Genomic DNA, 10,274 nt, shown 5'->3' with positions numbered 1-10,274 from the left:
CAGGGACAGGGAAGCTGGTCAGAGTTGATGGATAGATGGATAGAGCTAAATACAGGGAAGTGCTGGAAGAAAACCAGTTAGAGGCTGCAAAAGACTTGGGACAGGGGCAGAGGTTAACCTTCCAGCAAGACGACGACCCTAAACATACAGCTAGAGCTACAATGGAATGGATTGGATCAAAGCATATTCATGTGTTAGAATGGCCCAGTCAAAGTCCAGACATAAATCCTATTGAGAATCTGTGGCAAGACTTGAAAATTGCTGTTCACAGATGCTCTCCATCCAATCTGCCTGAACTGGAGCTACTTTGCAAAGACGAATGGGCAAAAATTACAGTCTCTAGATGTGCAAAGCTGGTAGAGACATACCCCAAAAGACCTGTAGCTGTAATTGCAGCGAAAGGTACTTTGACAAAGTATTGACTCAAGGGGGCTGAATACATATGCACACCACACTTTTTAGATTTTTATTTGTAAAAAATCTTGAACACCACGTATCATTTTCCTTCCACTTCACAATTATGTGATATTTTATGTTGGTCTATCACATAAAATCCCAATAAAATACATTTAAGTTTGTGGTTGTAATGTGACAAAATGTGGAAAGATTCAAGGGGTATGAATACTTTTACAAAGCACTGTATATGTTACAAAAGTCATGTTGAGTTTTGCTGCTGTTCTCACTAACTCTCAGCTTCACAATTCATCACATCCAGTGCAGCATATTTACAGAGTCAAACAGCGACCTCCCCTGGTTCCTCAGCCTCTGTTCAACTGTTTATGTGCACTGTGCTGTGTGTACATTCACTTATGCAGTGGTTATATTGAGATACAGTTGCCTATACACACATAATACAGAGATACAAGTATGTGATCAGTGGCCTATATCAGAATCTGTAAAATAAAAAAAAAAATCTAGTTTTTCTGTTTGTTTTTGAAAATTATACTCTACATACATTTAGTATAAGCTTTGCTGCTCACAATATATGCATCATATTTTAACAAAACTCAGAATTGCATTGGGCAATACTGGATGATTTTTCTTTAAAAACTGCAGGTTGTATAAATAATGACAGGAGGTCCAGTTGAATGGAAAGTTGGTCTGAGGTGTCTGTGACTGAGATAAAAAAAAAGAAAAAAGACAAAACTGAAGACAAAAATCTGAAAAAGCTCTCATACCCATTTTGCATACACATTTACGATGGTCCCCAACATCACCTCCTCATATTCCTGTCTTTGATAAGTTGTGCAAAGTGCTGGCTATCTAATCATGAGGTAAAAATAAAAACCTGTGCAACATAAGTCCAGCTTCATCCAGTGATGCACAACCAATCTGCTAAAAATTGACCTGATTGAGGGCCACCGCTGCTGAATATCTAAACATTGAACTAAAAACCACAGTATTTAGTATCTCCATCATTTTAGCCTATAGTCTCCTTGCCTACATTTTGGGAAACATGCATCAAAATTGTGCCACTTTTGCTACAGGAAGCTTCTTTTAACATCTGTTCATATCCAAAAAGTATGCGTGTCCACAAAAACGTGCATGAGGCTCACTTTCTCCAGGCATGTAATCATGGCTCTCATGTAGGTGATGTTTGGTGCTCCTGGGGACAAGGGCGACTGTTGCTCCATCAGGGACCTGTATCACACAGTTGCATCACAACTTTCACACTGTGGGAAATCTGCCTCAAATGCAGAAATTATATGAGTCGAAGCAAATTTCACAAACCACTTCAGCACTTTTAATCTGCATATGCAAGACTAATGTGTGTGTGTCAGTGTTTGTGTGACTTGTACTGACCTTGTAGTGTTGCAGTGTATTAAGGCGCTTCCATGAGCCTTGTACTATCGATGTCAGGTCCTCATCTGATAGGATTAGGTGACCGGCAACACCTGCACGCCACTCTGGGGGGGGAAATGTTTGTGCAACCTTAAGCAGCTGCATGCTGTTGCATTTCAGATCAAGTTTCAATGCTGTTATAACACAGAAATACAGTAGTGCACATGATACCTATGTTGTTCCGGATCCCAAAGAAAGTGGTTAGACACTAAGTTTTCAAGTAATCCAGCCACACATAGAATGACCTGGTAATTCTTCGATGCAACCGTTTGTGATTCAAAATGTCAAAAAACCAAAATGAAAACTAGCCCACAAGTTAGTATGATCAACTGCTCCATGTGACCAGCAGCCCACTTGTCACAACAGTGAGCTTCTCAGGAGAAGCACAGTGTTGTCAATTAAACTGGACTTACCCAGGTGTAAAGAGTCAATGTGTGGCCTCTGTGAGAAGGAGGTTCCCTTCCAGGTTTGTTCCAGGAGTTTCTCCTTCACTTGGGTGATGGTGTCACAGTCCAGGACTTTGGCAGGGACTGTCTGCATAGTGGCACCTCCACTGGCAGCTGTAGCTGGCACCACAACATTTAGGGTCTGGACAGATGTACAGGAGGGTTGGTTACTGGTAATACACAGACCACCAGGATTTCAGCTTGTGTGGTAGTGTTTGGGTGTGCGCAGTTTGAATAAAACCTACTGGCTTAATTTAGTCATTCACTGTGAATTTGGCACAGATTTGTTGTAATGTTATGCGATTCAATGCATAGTATGTTCCCATAGTTAACATTTACTTTTTGGTTGGAATAAACAACAGGACAGGCTGCATTGCTACAGTAGTGCTAAAAGAAGCATTAATGCAATGCTATCTAAAATGAGGAAAGGAGAAAACTCTATATATGCATAATGGAATCCCTTTATTGTAATAACTTGACTTTTTATCAGTATAACATAAACCATATGTAAGGGAGATACTTAACAACCACACTTAACAGATTATCACTGACTGAGTTGGTAAACTGTGTGTATGTGTGCTCTAACCAGCGTGCGGTACTCCACGTCTTCTCGCAGCAGCCGGTTGTCATTCAGTGTGTACTTGGCTTTTCCTGTCACAGCGTCCACAGGTCCCTTGTCCACCTGGTGCTTTATTGCTCTGAACAGCATATAGAAAGACTCCCCGGCCGACTCCTGGTCAAGCAGAAAGGCAGAAGGTTACCAGTGTCCAAACACAGCAGAATTTTATCTAAGAGTCTTTCAAGTGGTCTCTCCTACGTCTGAGAAGCCAGGACTGGCCATCCTGAAAATGGAGGAGGCCACAGTGACCAACTGATTTTCATTTGTGTGGCTTCAGAGGAGAGTTTTTATAATATGTTTTCAATGTGGACTGACTTAAGTCATTTATACATTACAAAATGTTAACATTATTGATGCTTATGAAAAATCCTCAGCAACAAACATTGACTTACTAAGAAAGAAAAACAATAAATGAAAGAACTGTTAACTACAGAAGCAGTGGGTCCTCAGACAAATACAAATGATCACTATATAAATGAAGAAAAATAATGTAACCTCTCTGGGATTTCTACTGTAACAACCCTTTGGAGGAAACTGTGTGAAAAGGAAAACATCTCTCTTTAGTTGTACAGTTCTTGTCAGGACCAAAAAGTGTGGTGACCTCTGGTTGGGTGTGAAACGTACCCTTAGAAAGGTAAAGAGACAAATAGACATCCAGTTTGTCAAGAGCTTCTCAACCACTGATTCAGTTCTGGAAAGTGAATAAGACACATGTAAATAAACAAATAATGGATGAAAAAAAGTATTCTCACCCACTGCTAAGAATAACATGAAAAATGGACAAACTGATTCCTTTCCTCACCTCCTGAGCATCAGTTTGGGGTTCTTGGCCACATACTGTTCCACCAGATCATTAAGCAGTGTCTTCAGGATGTCTGTGAAGTACTCCAGTTTACCATGCAGGGCTACGGTCAGCAGGGAGGCCACATAGGCCCGATCCCTCGGGGAAAACGTCCTCTGGACTTCCAGAGTGTGAATAAACTGGAGAGATTAGAAGGTGTGAGGAAAAAAAAAAAAACATGCCTTTACTTCTGAAAAAGAGTGTTCTTAAAAAAATCTGTATTCGCACCTTCATAACATCCTCAACAAACTGTGTAAGTGATGTTTAATGATTCAAAGCATGTGTCCCTGAATCTCAAAGAAAGGAAGAGATTCACATAAAACTTGAACTTTTAAAACAAACCCTTTATTTAATATTACATAATCTTATTGGCTGACCTTGGTAAGAAAGAGTTTACTGTTGAGCAGATTGGACAGCTGAACCAGCCCCTGCTCCACAGTCTGCCTCCGACTCTCGGGAACATCCAGATCTCGTCTTAGTGGCGACTCCTGGTGGCCAGGGAAGAAAATGCGCTCTGCATATGCCCGGTAATCCAGGAAGGGAATCCCTGAACCCACCAAATCACTGGACATGTCCATCATCTCTGTCATCAGGTCTGAAGGAGAAATGGAGGGCTCAGTCTGGGTATTTTCATTATTCTGGGACAGTGACTGATTTAATATTATTTTTAAAAGTTAGTAACAAAAGGTTTGTATTGTACCTGTGAACTCTTTTTTACAGCGGTCTCTCACACTGGTCTCCAGGTTCTCCAGCTGAATCTGCACCTTCTTGTAGTCCCTCATGGCCTGTTTGCTCTTTCTCCTGACACACAGCCATAATGCATAGATAACATTTAGAAAAAAAGACCATATTTGTGTTTATAGAGGAGAAAGTATATGAAAAATTACTTTTGTATATCTAATTTTAAGATATGTAGCCAACTGCACATTGCAGCCCACTGAAGACAATAAGGTAAGTCAGTGGAATTAAAGTGAAGTAACTGAGCAGTGTAAGTATTTACCTGTATATGAGCACTATGATGAGCACAATGAGAGCCACTATGGAAGCTCCGACCCCGACTCCCACCTGGGCTTCCAGAGGAAACGTGGACTGGGCATGGCTGTCGTACTGCACTCTGCCCAGGGAGAAGTTCAGGTTCCCCATTTTCACCTGGAAAGCACAGAGACAGACTATTTACAGGGTAAAGGAAAAAAAGTATTGGTGTGACCGTTAAGATCCAGTTTGGGCTTAACAAGTTCTTCGCTACTGATTTGCTCTTAAATCCTTTTCCTCCATTGGCTGACCCTAACCAGGGTCCTCAACTGGTGTAGGGTCATACTGAATGTAAGCGTGCGCTGACTTAGAATCTGAGTAACATTTACTCACAGTGAACTCAGGCAGACTGTCCATGCCGTCCTGTTTCTTGCTGGCTGCCACCGAGGGCTGATGGGCTGGTGGTTCACAGTACAAATGGTTGTGGGTAAGGGTTTTCACTGAACACACCCCCTCCCCTATCCGAGCCTCCACCTCATGCTTGTAGATGGCCAGATCCAGGTTCTCTCCCTAAAAGGGAAAGATACAAAATGAGACACAAGGTAAATCCTGATTCCCTTAATTACATTCATGTTTGCCTAACTTGCATCTTTTGCTTGTGTCTTAGTGTCTTAGCAACAGTGTATCAGTGTTGTGGTTAGCAACACTGATAGTGCAACAGTTTTTTCTTTTCAAAGCTATTGAGCTTAGATACCGGCTCAAAGGCTGGGAACAATGTCTTACACACAGTTTGGAGAGAAAGTCTAAAATGTCTAAGATATGTATTAAGAGGTATTGGCACTCGCCTCGACAGAGATGATGCTGCCAGGTTTGTGGTAGTACGGTTTGCTGGGGTCGTTCTGGTTCAGTGAGTAGAGCTTCGGGTTGGGCTCATAGCTGAAGGCTTCATTTCCCATGGTGCTGAAATCAAAATGGAGGCTGTCCAGCAGGAAATGAACTTTGATCCTGGCCCTCCTGACCTCTGAACCCACCGCCGGGGTCGGACACAAGATGAGGGAGGAGCTGTTCACTGTGCAGCGAGACTCGTACTGGAGAACCGTACAGGAACAATGACATCATAAGCATGCATGTAATATGATGATGAGCGTATTTATCTCTGACACACACACACACACCTGTTTGACATGACAGAGTGTTTCCTCGGGACAATCCGTCTCTGGGATGATCCTCCTCCATCGCCTCAGAGGACCCTGGTGATCCTGTTCTTTGGTTAGGTTTCCTTCATTCCTCCCATTGATGCTCCTTCTCCTCCTGGGAGGGAGAGTATCAAGAGGACTGAGGGTGACCCTCATTTTTGGCTCTTGGACCACATCCAGGTTCTGACCATAAACTCTGATGATCCTGCCTCCACTGTAGAGGAGAGTGGTGGGATGTTTCATGTTCAGTTAAAACCAAAGTCTCACTGACTTACAGCAGCAGCATGTCACAAAAAAAAATCAAACATTTTCACTCCATCATTCAACACAGTGTAGGTTTACGTTTACGCTTACAGCGTGTTTGAATATATGCTCAGTTATGGTGTCTATGCGCATGATCTCTCAAAATATAAGTTAACAAAAAGAGCAGTGCCATAGCTACCACTGAGAACAGTAAAGTCACGTCATCGGAGGGTTAGCAACCAAGGGAATGGGTACATTGCAGACAGATTCCAGTATTGTTAGATATTTCTAATTTTGACTAGCTTCATACCAACCAGTGAATATGTAAACAAACGATTTAGTATTACCCTAGCAAATATTTATGTTTGACACTGCAGGCTTTGAACACAGCATTTAGATCATGTTGGGAGTACAAGTAAAAATAAAATGTATTAAAACATCTTTACACAGTTAACTGAACAAATAATACCTGACAAATCAAAACTATTAAGACTTCTCTAAGGGACAGAATACAGTATGTGTTGGGGAGGACCTGGACTCATGACCTCAGTCTACCTAAAATCCTGGATACAGCCCTGAAAAACACAGTGTCATGCTCAGCACTGTGCCGTAAGTCACAGTGATTGTTTGACAACTTTGCAAGAAATATATTAAGATCTTGAGTCATATCACAAACTATTTAACCTACAAAAAATTTGAGTACATTTCATGAAATGCAGCTTTAGACTAAAAACACTGAAATGCCCCAAACAAGGAAACCAGGCCAGCCAACCATTACCCTTCAAACAGATTACTGTCTAATGAGCCTTCTGATAAATTAAACTTGTACTTAGTTTCTAAACTGATACCAACTTAAGGAAGAACTGACTTTTTTTTCTCTAAAGGAGCAGCGGAACAATATATGATTCTTATAAGTTTGTCATGATGGAGGTAACTCTAATTACGGGTACTTTATTTACTGTTGGGTAATTTAATCAATAACAGCACATCCCATCTTCTAAAAGTAACTACAGTAGCAAATTTACCTCTTAAATGAATGCAGAGAGGTAAAGAGTATATTTCCCTCTGAAAAGTGGAGTTTAAAATAAAATAGCTCAAACTGGAAGAACTTAAACCAAGTACTTTACTTTGAGTAAGAATAGTACGTCAAGTAATGTGCTTAGTTACATTCCACTGCCACACCTGAGAAAGCTTTTGGATGGTGCAGCTGCCGTGATGTTGGGGTTGGGGGTGTAATGATACACCAACCCCTGCAGGTGGCGCTCTGCGCCACCAAACCGCACAGTGATGTGGTGTGCGCCTGTTCTGTTGCTGCCTCTGCTCAAACAGCTGATCTGATCCTCCTGGATGTTTAGCCTGAAACAAAGACATTTTACACATTCATCCAACTTCTGGATCTTTTTTTCCACAAACTGCCATATACAGCAAACCAGTTAAATGCACTGTCTGTATACATGATGAGAAGAGTTGAGTTTTTTAAATTCAGGGTAAAGAGAGACACTTACACCATACATGTCACTCCTCCGATCAGGACGCTGACTTCACTTAGGTGTCCGGTTCTCAGCCTCTGTCCTCGAATGGTGAGAGATGAACCCCCTGCCTTGGGCCCTCTCTGGGGGAAGATGCTGTTTAGTACAGGATCCTGATGATGGAGAGACAAGGAGAAGATGAAAGACAAAAGATGAGATGCTGAGCAGTAATTTATTGATGAAATAAAAGACACAGGGACATTCTGGGAAACACTAGAGGGCTGCTTCACAGCCAGCCAGTATAACAATTCATTTGCTTGCCATTTAATTAAGGCTGCTGTTAAACCTACAGTCCCTTTCAGTGTAATGTAAATAAGGACATTAGTTGTTACTCTGTTGCATGGCAGTGGTGCACTTACATTTCACAAGCCTAATTAACAAAAGCCATGTGGGAGCTGTCATTTCCTTAATGGATAAGAAATCTGTGGGAAAGCAAAGCTTTTTATCTTGGTTAAATAACCATTCACCTTTGATGCTTCCTGAAACTGATTTCAAACACATTCTCCCAATGAGGCAGGATTACTTTCAAAAAAACACCAAGGGACTCCCCCTTTCATCGGCTTCTTGGTCCGCCTGTTCTGGTCTAAGCCCAAGAGTGATTACTGTGTTTTCATACTGTATGAGTGATGGAAGCAAACTCGGGGGGAACCTCCCTCCCAGGAATCACAATAACTGCTGCCTGTGAACAGGGTCTGAAAATGCCCTAGAGATGTCTTTTCTTAAATGCCTGTTTAACTGTTTGTGTGTTGTTATAAAATCCTGCAGGATTAAGCAGCCTTGCTGACAGAGTGGTGCAGTAGTGTCTGTAGGTGGTCAGTGCCTTTCATACACAATCAGGAAGCAGCTTATCACTACCACAGTCCAATCTAACTATGTACACACAAGATAAGGTCAGGAAGGGGGTGAAGGAGAACTCAACCTACTGATTATCAACTTACTGCATAAGTAGGTTTACAGTAACCAGGATATTGTAACCTGATTTCTTGAGTGTATGTGAACATACTGCTGCATTTACCTGGAAACTGAAGATCTGAGCTGACATTCCGAGTCCTCCTCCCCTCACTCTGACTGAGGCCTGGCCGCTCTTCTCTCCTCCACTGCTTGTAGTCTGACACACTATCCTACAACATAAATGCATACAGTAGGATTGTTAGGGCTTTAAAAAAGCATTGAGAACCATTTTAAAGCAGTTTATTCTGAGGTCTAGCGATGACATGCCTGGAGGAGACTTCATATCTGCTGTGGATGACACTGCAGGGAACCCCAGCTACTTGGACTGAGTTCTGGATATCTTCAGCTCTCTGACCAAGGTTAGAGCCTGAAATAGTCACTACGGTCCCTCCTTCTACGGGGCCGGAAACTGGGTCCAACTGAAACACAAGAGGACCAGAAGTACAGTATGATATATACAGTATATCCTGCATTGTTTTCAAGTTATTGTTTTCACAAGATCGCAATCCACATGCAATCAGTCTGACAGCTCCAAGCCTCAGATACTGTGACAGGAAGGAAGTGTCCAGTAGGGTTGTAATGATACAGTCATGGCTCAATCAATACGATTCATGAAACTTTGCCACAAACTCCAAAGCCATTTTATCATGCTTCAAACTTGGGTGATTATCTCGAAGGTTTGGACTTGATGGCTGAATCAGTTTTGATGGGTCTATTTTGCATTGCTGCAAGTAAAAGTCTCCCTGCACTCAAAAATGTATTTTGCTTGTTGTTCACTCCTCTCTGCAGAATGATGTGTGTGCACAGTTTGGACACTAAGATTGGTCAATAAGGGAAAAGGAGTAGAGGGGATTTTGAAGCTTCCATGCAGAACAATTAAAACTAAACTGACTTGAAATGAATTTTTTTGATTTTTGATTTATTTTTTCAAACATGTAAAGACAGTCAATATGTCAACACACATAATTTCACACATATCCACAAACGCATTATCAATTTGCTTATACTTAGTACATGCTTGAACGGAGTAGGAAGAAGTTAGACTTATCTAGTCCTACCCCATAACATCATCTTACCATCATTGGTTTGCAAGCAGTATTTCTACATAGATAATTTTGTTCTACACCACGCTAGTGATATACTAAAAAATTATTACAGATTGTTAACATTCTTACATAATTACATACTTTGATAATTATCTTCTACATCACACAAGTAGAATTATTACATAGTGTTAACATGCTTACACCACACCACAATGTTACACCTGATTAATCATTAAACCTGTTCTTGCATATATCTTGATTGACACATACCTTTATATTTATGTTTAAACTCGTCAATTCTCTTACTGTTTTTTATGTCCACACTTAAATTATTCCATAGTTTTACCCCACTTATGGAAATACAAAATCTTTTTTTGGTTGTACATATAGCATGAATTTTTAAATTTAACTGACCCCTTAAATTGTATCCCCCTTCCCTTTCATTAAATAGTTTTTGAATTCCACCAGGTAATAAATTGTTCCTGGCTTTATACATAAACACAGACGTCTTATCAGTCAGTTAAAGCAGCAACGTCTATAAAGCCAAAATCCCAAATACTATACAACGTAACAAGCACTTCCCTGCTGC

At 41.1% G+C, this 10,274-nt stretch overlaps 1 pseudogene; it reads right to left on the bottom strand.

Moving 5' to 3' along the window:
- Positions 1 to 10,274, bottom strand: part of LOC109967197 (plexin-B1-like) — a 60,631-nt pseudogene that overhangs the window by 7,299 nt on the left and 43,058 nt on the right.

Source organism: Monopterus albus, unplaced genomic scaffold (assembly GCF_001952655.1).
Source record: "Monopterus albus unplaced genomic scaffold, M_albus_1.0 scaffold126.1, whole genome shotgun sequence".
NCBI lineage: Eukaryota > Metazoa > Chordata > Actinopteri > Synbranchiformes > Synbranchidae > Monopterus > Monopterus albus.
Note: the sequence above shows the minus strand (reverse complement) of the source record. Positions and strands in the feature narration are given on the sequence as shown.